This window comes from Callithrix jacchus, chromosome 3 (genome assembly GCF_049354715.1).
Source record: "Callithrix jacchus isolate 240 chromosome 3, calJac240_pri, whole genome shotgun sequence".
NCBI lineage: Eukaryota > Metazoa > Chordata > Mammalia > Primates > Cebidae > Callithrix > Callithrix jacchus.
The window spans coordinates 127,570,529-127,581,286 of NC_133504.1; the positions used below are offsets into that span (position 1 = coordinate 127,570,529).

General features: G+C 39.2%; 1 pseudogene; it reads left to right on the forward strand.

Annotated features, from left to right (window-relative positions):
• The first annotated feature begins 608 nt into the window (after positions 1-608).
• On the forward strand, positions 609-2,457 carry LOC100399396 (hyccin 2-like; annotated as a pseudogene).
• The last annotated feature ends 8,301 nt before the right edge of the window (positions 2,458-10,758 follow it).

Sequence of the window (10,758 nt, forward strand, 5' to 3'; positions counted from 1 at the left end):
GCTTCCCAGGTTCAAGCAATTCCCCTGCCTCAGCCTTCTGAGTAGCTGGGATTACAGGAACATGCCTCCACATCCATCTAACTTTTTGTATTTTGGTCGAGACGGGGTTTCACCAGTTGGCCAAGATGGTCTTGATCTCCTGACCTTGTGATCTGCCCACCTTGGCCTCCCAAAGTGTTGGGATTATAGGCATGAGCCATCACACCTGACTTACTTACATCTTTTCCCCTTCTTTCTCTTCTTCTTCTTCTCCTTCTCCTTCTCCTTCTCCTTCTCCTTCTCCTTCTCCTTCTCCTTCTCCTTCTCCTTCTCCTTCTCCTTCTCCTTCTCCTTCTCCTTCTCCTTCTCCTTCTCCTTCTCCTTCTCCTTCTCCTTCTCCTTCTCCTTCTCCTTCTCCTTCTTCTTCTTCTTCTTCTTCTTCTTCTTCTTCCTTCTTCTTCTTCATAATGTGGCTATTATCTTTCGTTATTTGTTTTTGTAATTTTATTAAGATGTTTATTAGGTAATCTGTTTTAGTATTTGCTTCTGGGAGATCCTATATTCCAACATATGTTATTCTTTTGAAATAGTTGTTCTTGAGTTGGCAGGCTGCTGCAGGAGGCAGTGGTGGTGACAGCAGGGTGACAGAATTGGAAAATATTTAACTCTTAACAAATGAATTCCCCACTTAAACTCTGCTGAATTCCTGTGCCACCTCTTCCTTTAGAAAACTGGTCTTAATACAGAGATAAAAGAGGAGTAGAAGGTAAAAGAAAATGCTGGGATCTGACCATTGTGTTGTAGAAAAATGGTTATCAGAATTCAAGGCATTACCTGACTCTCAGATCACCAGTTATGCAGCAACTTTATACTGGAAAACACACTTGTACAAGCTCTCTATAAAGTTATTCAAGATGCGAATAATGAGATACAGCCTCGAAGAGTGCCTCTGCTGTGTACTGGAGTGAGTTTGAAGAAGTTCAGTTTCTGGAACCTGTCTGCCACCAGCTATTTGAGCTCTATCGTAGCTCAGAGGTTCGACTTAAGAGGTTCACACTGCAGTTTTTGCAAGAATTGATGTAGGTTTATTTATGGCTTACAGTTAGCTGAGACAGACAGATTAATGGTTGCATCAAAGCACTTCTGTTAGGAATTTACATTTTGGAGATTGCTGATAAAGATGGGAACAATAAAGTTATGTCTTTCACTATCCCTTCCTTATCCAAGCCTTCAATATACCACGAATCCTCAGCAATTGGATCCATGGCTTTGAAGGGGCATTATGTCAGCATGATCTTGTTAGAGTTGTTTATAGTGATCTTCATCCTCAGAGGGAAAGATTCACTGCACAGACCAGTTTGCAGTCCTGAGTTTTCTCACGCTGTGTTACAATTCTGCTATTGTATACATGCCTGCTTCATCTTACCGATCTCTTTGTCGGATGGGTTCCAGGGTTTGTGTGACTGGGTTTCCATGGCAACATGAAACATATTGGAAAGAACTCTGTGGTTGAATAGTATTGGATCCTGAATTTATGGTGACACTTCTCACATGGCTTTATTATGCCATGTATAATGGACAATGGGACCTTGGCCAGGAAGTTCTTGATGGCATCATTTATAGAGCTCAGCTAGAGCTTTTTTCTCAGTCACTATTGGTTGTCAATACCATGAAAAACTCATCACCATTTGATGCTCCTGATTCTTCACAAGAAGGCCAGAAAGTCCTTAAAGTTGAAGTCACTCCAACAGTGCTGAGGATTTCTTGGACTGCAATTGTAACAGCTTCAATCTCGCTGGAGGAGAGAAAATGCTGAGGGTGTAAATGGAAGAGAGGAGTCTGTAAACCTGAATGATGCAGATGAAGGATTTTCATCAGGGGCTTCCCTCAGCAGTCAGCCATTTGGGACCAAACCATCCTCCTCTTCTCAGAGGGGAAGCTTAAGGAAAGTAGCAACTGAGTATTCAGCCGAGGATAAAGAAACAGCCTCTGCTATCAAATCCAGTGAGAGTCCTCAAGATTCAGTAGTTCGCAAGCAGTATGTATAGCAATGAACTGATCTTAGTGTAAATTCAGTTGAGCTGACACCAAAGAAGAAATGCCTGAGCCTGCCTGCTGGCCAGGTGATACCAAAAACTAGTAGTTTAAGTCTAATCCGGACAGCCAGTGCTTCCTCAAGTAAATCATTTGACTATGTAAATAGCAGTCAAGCAAGTATCAGCCTTAGGGTTGGCATTGAGGGAGGTACTAATTTAGCAGGTAACAATACTAATCGATACTCAAATATCAGTCTGCAGGAAGACTGGCTAGGTCAAGATGGTGAAGGTAAAGAGCTACTCAGCCCAGGAGCCCCCTTAACCAAGCAGTCTCGATCCCCAAGTTTCAATATGCAGCTAATATCCCAGGTATAGTTTTGACATCTTCCCTGTTCTTTCAGCTTACCTTTTAAACTGAACATTTCATTGTACAAGAAGACAGTTCACCCCACATTGTGAAAATATTGGTCACGATAATCAGATTTCATTTAGTTTAGGTATCTTCATACCGTATTTTGTATCGAAACAGCAATAAAGTTTTCTTTATCCCTTTTTTCTACATCTTCTCTTTACCTATTCCTTGTAAATGTGCTTGTGAAACAGTATAAAATGTTTGCCTTTTCCATGCCTTCCTGTCTCCTTGGGTGATGTGCAATCCATTGTAGGCTGATTAGTTCCACTTCAACACCATGAGACTGAGGATACGTGAGAGGAAATGGAGTATATGATTCCTATGAAATGATTCTTTGGCTTTTGTTTAAAAAACACAACGAAACGGGTTTGTTCTCATAACCTATAAAATTATGAAGATTACTGGATCATATTCTTTTCTCTCTTAACCAGGAGTGCCTCAAAGATTCTGCTATGACTTTGAACTTCTCTGAGTCTGTGCAATCATTTTCTGGAGAATCATAGGGAAAAGTGATAAACTGCTGTACTTTTTAATTAAAGTGAAGATAACTCTTTCTTCAACCCCCATTTCCTTTATCCCAAGACATAATAGTTCGATTATGGAGCATTTAAATTAAGTTGTGACAACCTCCACTGGAGGTCAGGGCTCTAAGTTGATTGTGTAATTAATAATGCACTTTCTCAATGGCTCTATAGGCATTATTAACATGTTTTCCCTCTTCCCCACAAGGACATATAAGGTCAAGTTTGGCCAACTAACAAATCAGAATCTGAGGGGCATGTTTTGTTTCCCAGGAATGATTGACACTTTAGTGCTGGGTTTTGTGGAGGGAGGGGTGGTTTTTGTTTAGCTTGTGTGGAGATTGGGTGTGTGAGGGGAGATTTTGATTGTTTTTTTTTTTTTATTTTTTTTCCTTTGTGAGCTGATGATGGCTGAAGTACAACAGTCCATCTTCAAGTAAAGAGAGAGATTTCTCAATCTACTCTCTGTTATGTCAGACTATAAGAGAAACCCTTTCAGTTAGTTTCTAGCTGTTACCTAAATTCAGTCAGATATTTTGGATTAAGAAACCTAACGTCCCGATAGATTACATACCCCGAAATACATCAGGGACAGACAATTGGCTAAAAACACTGACGCTTCAATGTGGCACATTTTTATAGAACATTTCTTCCAGAGGGTACTGAGCTTGATTTCTCCTATAAGGACCACACTGCCTTTGTGTCTAATGTAATGCAATTTGTGTACCTTCTAATCATATATCTGCAGTTTTTCATTTTTATAAAACTTTGGAATCATGCCAGTAAGCTGTATGTTGAATGTATGTAAGTAGCATTTGGTAACTGCTAAAAGGTTACAAAAACATTATTGGCAAAAACATTTTTTTAATTTCTGATCCGGTTGGATAAGATTTTATCATAATCTCTTCTGGGTCTCAGGCTCTGCTGTTTGAAAAAGAAGGGAATATATTGGGTTTTAAAAAATCAGTGTATTGTGACTTAAACCGTTGTAAGTTATCCTTCCACAAAATGCATCAGAACTATTAGTGCTTCGTACATTTAGATGTTTTTACTTTGTTGTTCAAGAAAAATATACTGAATTTATAGAAAGCAAGTATTCTCCTAATTAACAAAGGTTAAAATTTTATCTCTACCAATTAAAATTACAATAGATTTGGTTATTTTTAGATAAATAACCAGAAACATGTCTTTTTTTCACACCTAGTAATCCTCCCCTGTTTTTATTGTAAGAACTTTTTTTTCCCTAAGATACTTTCTGTTAGACTCTTTTTAAGAACAAGGACATGCTTGTTTGAATTTGTTGGTCTGTAACATTTTCCAGCTCATGTGAAAATGGAAAACGAGAACCTGAACTAGTATCTACAACATTACCAAAGTCTGGGGCATAGCTGAAAGTCGATAAATAGACAATTCATTGAAAAAAAAAAAAAAAAAGAAATAGGTGTTCTCAATTAGTTTGTGATTTTTTTCTAATGAGCTCCCTTTTCCCTTGTGGTGTCAACTTCTCTGCCAGGCAGTGCTCAGTCCCTAACATCCCCAAATGCTCAGTGTATCAGGAGGTAACTGAGGTTCTGAGTGTCCCACCCCTTGCTCAGAACACAATGCTCAGGCCAGAGAATAGCTCTTTACATCTCAGAGAGAAGCAGCACCAGGAAGAAGTGCTCCTCAGATTGTATTTCACAGCTGGGGTTTGGAGGGAAGGAACTCTCCAAAGTTATTGGAGCAAGGAAAGCAATTCCGTGTATCTAACATTGAGGCAAGGGGGCCAGAACTTGGTTCCACTCTCCTGACTCCATTAATTAATAATTGAATGTGGGCTGCCCTAGGAAGAGCTTCTATGTTGTTCTGTTCTAGGGCAATTCCTGGAGAGGGAATTGGATATCAGCTGTCAGCAACCAACAATGCAGGCAGCTGTAGGCTTGAATGCCTTGGTCCTAAAGGAGAAATCTGGCCTGTGCAAGACAGGGCTTCTGTGCTGCCCCAACTTACCCCTCAGGATTTCTGGGCCAGAGGTCCAAAGAAGGGGACAGCAGATTGCAGAAACCCTGTGGTTCCCTTTCTATGTTTTCTTCTTTGCAATACCAGGCCTAGTTGCCTTCTGCCAATGCCAAAACCTTCCATCTCACACATCAGTTTAAACACTTCTCCTCTCTCTTTACCCCATATTTTCCCAGTTTCCTTTCTTCATTAGAGTGTTTTTTTTTGCTTTTGCTCTGTAGGTAATTTGGGATTAATTTTGAAGAAGGGACTCAGAGTTGCTAATGCAGCATTTTCATCCAATACATGTTCCCCACAATAGCCAAAGTCATCTTTGAAGGAAAACAAGTGAGTACTTCAATAAATAGGTACAATTCAATCTTGTTAAGTGTGCTGCCAAAATTTCTAACATTTGGAAATTTCAGATAACACAGAAAAGTTGCGAATTATCACTGTATTTTCAAAGGTTATCTGAATAAAATAAGAAGAATGAAGATAGCACCTGATGAGATTTTCCAAGAAGCTGGAAGTCATTACCCAAAGTCCGAGAATCAGGAAGAGTGTTTTCATCCTTTCTTTTTATGTCCTGAAAATGGAAAGATGGTTATTCCTCAGCCACATTGATGAATACATTGGTTAAGTTCAAGTTAGTTGAAAAAATGCAGTTTATGTTTTTATATATAATCTTTAAGAGACATGGCCTTCTGAATAATAATAAGGAGACAATGTTCAGAAATTTTACCAAAAGAAATAGTCTATTTTTAAATATAATGAAGCCATCATATAGATACCAGTATGGCTTCTTTAAGAAATTATAATAAGGGTTCTGATAAATTTATAGTTAGGACATTTTTTCTAAACAATATATTAATAAATTACAGAGGAACTTATGTATGAGTAAAAGAAAAAATCATTGCCCTGTTTTCAGGTGAGAAAGAGAAGTAAGAACTTCTCTTTCTAAAGATTGTCTCTTGAAAAGCTTTTTTTATTCCACAAGTCTTACTGATTAAGAATTTAAACATTTTATATTGGTGTTAAAGCCTTTTCATGTTCTCCGTACCTGCCATCTTTGCTGTGAGATTATATTCTACCCTCTGTGCAACAGGATAAACTTTATACACACTTATCTATTTCTTTAATTGTTTTAGGTGTTTTCTGTAAAATAATTAGATTGCCTATTAAGACTGAATAAAGAAACAGAAAAGGCAAAAAGGGACATAGCCTGATGAAGATGATTTTTGAATTGTGATTTTCAAAATTGTAAATTATATATTGTATTCACGGGGAATGGGGAGGAGTATTTCTGTTAAGTATGACCATAGGTAAGTATGCTTATGTAAGTGAAAGAAAGTATATGCCAATAAAATAATATATGAGGGGGACAATTCTAGGTCCCTTATGTTTCAGAGAAGAAACATATGTTCTGAAGCTGGAGGGGACACTCTTAGAGGATCTGGGTACTTTAATTGGTAGAGCATATATTTACATGGGAGTAAAGGAGAACAATCTCCTTCCACATTCTACTTTTCAGTGTGGGAGGCTGGTGATGGCAGAAATGGTTTTTTTCTTATACATGTAAAATGAAAAAATGGTATCTTTCTCATGTAATCACTGTAAGAAGTAAATGATCTAATAATGTGAGAGCATGTCGAGAAATGTCAAGTGATTTCCAGCTATATTGCCCTTAAGTAAATATAATCATTTCGGATATCTCAGTTCCCAAATCCCCAGCATCTTTAATTATTTAAAATATATTTGTTACATCACTTATCTATGCCAGGCTCTGTGCTGAGCACAGTAGGGAACACAGAAATTTCTAAAGCGAGTTTCCTGTAGCAAGAAGGTCAATGTTTAAACTGAAAGTCACATGTAAGATTATTTGCAATAAGAGCAGAAGGAAACACGATAATTATAGAGGTGTAGCAGAAGTATATTTGTCACTGCCTTGGCTCAGAGCAGCCTCAAAAATGTTCCATTTGCTGAGAGTGAACTTTTTAAAAACCCTGTTATGTAACTAGGTTGTCTCTGAATTTCTGGAGTTTGCAATTCTCCATTCTTTGTATCTCTGAAAAGAAAAGTCTTTTTCTCTCTTTTCTTTACAAATGTTAAAATTTGGGTTCCTGTTTCAAGTCTATTTCCTCAGGATAAGGCATCCACATTTAAAAAATGAAAAAAATGAAAAGATAAAATGATTCTATGAGATTTTTATGCAAAAGAATCTGAGTAAAAGTTAGAAGTCTCAAATTCAGAATTTCCAGTATCTAACTTTATGAGGGGTTGCTTTTTATGTAGAGGTCAAAATGTTGGTGAAGTTTGATGGTGGCCATTCAACCCCATTTTCAAACCCATGTTTTAGTTCCTGGGAACACAGCTAATCTGAATTTTCTACCATCCTTTTATCTAGGGGCCTTGTGTCTAGTTGTGACCAATGGAAAATAATCAGAAAAAATGTATGACACTCCTAAGCTTGGCCACTATAAATTGTACCCCACTTTCTCTTTCCTATCTGTGAGCAAAACATTAAGGAGTGAAGAAGTCAACCATGAAGATATTTGGCTGAAGGGAATTTTAGGCAAAGAGGATAATCATGCATAGATCCAGAGGTCAGTGAGTGCATAGTTTAAAGAACAACAAGGAGATCAGAAAGGCTGAGAAGATTTTCTCTTCCTGTCTCTGCTTGAACAGCATCCTCTCAGTGAGGTTTATCTTCACACCCTATTTAAAATTGCAGCATGTTCGTCTTGCTCACATACACTCATTATCTTGGACCTATGTGGTAAGAACAATCCTGACCCAAAAGATGTCCATGTTCTGATCTCCAGAACCCATGAATATGTTAAATTATGTGCTACAAAGGGAATTAAGGTTGCAGATGAAATTAAGGTTTTTTTTTTTTTTTAAATAATCTGACTCAAAAATTGAGCTATTTTTCTGGATCACCTGGTGGGCATAATATAATCACAAGAATTCTTCAAAGTGGAAATAGCTGTAAAAAATAAAAAGTAGAAGGGAGAGGCAGAAGAGACCCACAAGGAGATGTGACAATGGAAGGAAAGCAGTGTTGCTGGCTTTAAGATGGAAAATGGCCTCTAGAAGTTGAAAAAGGTGAGGAATTAACCTTCCCTAGAAGCTCCAGAAAGGACCTCAGCCCTGCCAAAACCTTGATTTTAGTTCAGTGAGGCCTGTGTGAAATGTTTAACATACAGAACTATAAAGGATAAATTTGTGTTGTTTTAAGCCACTATGTTTGTGGTAATTTGTTGCAGCAGTAACAGAAAACTAAGACAATATACTACCAACGACTTAAATAGTTATTGTGTTTATTGTCAGCTTTTAAATTAAAATTTGTTTTTAATAAGTAGTCTATTTATGTGGTTCAAAATACAAGACTGTATATAAAGGTACAAACATAAAAGTCTGATTTCCGCAATGCCCCATCTCATCTCTCTTTTAGGTAACTATGTAAATTAGGTATTGCATATCCATATTGTGATGCTTACTGTTAGGTATCAATTTTACTTGACTGAAAGATGCCTAGATGGTTGATGAAGCACTCTGATACAGTCTTTCCACTCCTTAGCTCAGCTAGGTCCGAGTTATTGTCTCACAACCAGGAAAAATTAGGTGTGGGGACACTGGAGAGTGAGTGGAGTAGAGTTTATTAAGCAAAAGGAAAGGTCTTAGCAAAGAGGGGACATGATGGGGGTGGTTCCCCTACCCGAAGGTAGGAAAGTCTCCCCATGTGGCTGAGTCTGGGGCTTTTTATGAACTCAGAATGGGGAGTGCATGCTGATTGGTTTGTGAGTATGCAAAAAAGGCTAAAATGGAAACACCACTCTAAGGTGGGCACGACGGTGAGAGAACCAATCAGGAAAGTGTAGGTATATGTGAAATAGGTCAATGGTGGGGATCAATCAGAGGAAAGGACAACAAACAGAAAGACAAGTTCTCAATCTAGTCTGAGGATTTAAACTGTCTTTGGCTTGGAGGTGGGGTTCAACCAGGGACCCGCCCCCATCTGCCTAGGCATTTGGCTGCCTCCTTCCACTCTCACTTGTTTCTGAGTGTGTCTGTGAGGGTGTTTTCAGGGTAGATTGATATGTTAATTAGTGGACTGAGAGACGAAGACCCACCTTCAATGTGGGCAGGCACCATCCAATTGGCTGGGGGCCTGGACAGGACAAAACAGGTGGAAGAAGGTGGATACTTAGTTTGCCTTTGCTTCTTCTTTCTCTTCCTTCTGGATTGGGAAGCCACTCTCCTTCTGATGCCTGGACATCAGACTCCAGGTTTTTTGGATTTTGGACTCTGGGACTTGTGCCAGAGGCCTCCTGAGGGCTGACAGGCATTTGGCCTCAGACTAGGGCTGCACTGTTGGCTTCCCAGGATCTGAGGCCTGGACTTGGACTGAGCCATGCTATACCGTCTTCTCTGGTTCTCCAGCTTGCAGTTGGCTTGTTGTGGGACTTTACCTTTGTGATGGTGGGAGCTAACTCTCCCTGCATAATACCTGTTTTATATATGTATGTATCCTGTTGGTTCTATCCCACTGGAGAATCCAGAAAAAGTCAGATTTTGTTACCAGAAATGGTTCTAGAAGAAAATAATTTTAAGAATAAATTTTCTTAGTTGGATTTTGGGTTTCTGGAATTCACTCTGTAACCTGATTAGACCTGAGAATGCTAGGGACTCTACCTGTAATTAGTACACAGAGTACTGCTAGTCTTTGGACTAAACTGTCTATAGGGATACATAAAATCAATGTATATTCCTAATTCACCACTTATAAGAGGCAAGGAATTTAGTGACTCTATATATAATACTTTTAGCATTTGTGGAAATTCAAGGAATGCGATGACATTGGTTGTTCTTAACATCATTGGACATAGTGATGAAAGAAAAGGATACGCTCAGGGATTTGAACTTCTGGTTCCAGATGCACATAAATAGACTAAAAGTTTCTAAGTGTGGTCTGAAGGAGTTCTCTCATGTAGCCATAGGGTTGAAATTGAGTCTGGGGCCTTTTATGGACTCAGAATAGAAGGAAGACCCATCCTCAACATGGGCAGACACTATACAATTGGCTGGGGCCTTTTATGGACTCAGAGTCTAGGCCATAAAACACGAGCCTTCATCATGCTATTGGCTGTCTTACAATGAAAGGTGAACTTTCAGCCTTACAAGGTATCTACTGTTTTTTTTTTTTGAGATGGTGTCTCACTCTGTTGTCACCCAGATTGGAGTATAGTGGCATGATCTTGGCTCACTGCAACCTCAGCCTTCCAGGTTCAAGGAATTTTCCTGCTTCAGCCTCCTGAGTAGCTGGGATTACAGATGCCCACCACCATACTCAGCTAATTTTTGTATTTTTAGTATAGATGGGATTTTATCATGTTGGCCAGGCTGGTCTTGAACTCCTGACCTCAGGTGATCCTCCTGCCTCGACTTCCCAAAGTGCTGGGATTACAGGTGAGAGCTACTGCGCCTGGCTAAGGTATGTATTATTAAAGTGAGGGCATTAACTGGGAAAGAATGAGACCCTGTAAGTTGGGATGGGAAGATGTGGGAAGACCCTGATACCTCTGGAGACATAGAAGTATTTTGATGAGTCTTTTTTTTTTTTTTGCCAGGGGAAGTGGACTCCCATCCCCAGTGGTAGTGGCATCTCCATCCCCTCCCACAGTGGCCGTTACACCTCTGTCTGAGGGGATTAACTGCATTGCCTGGGAACTGGGAAACAGCAATGACCTCCCCTGAGGCAGTTACCAGACAAGACAATGCTGATTCTCCCAGGAACCCACCCCCAGCACCCCTTTTTGTTTCTATACCTATA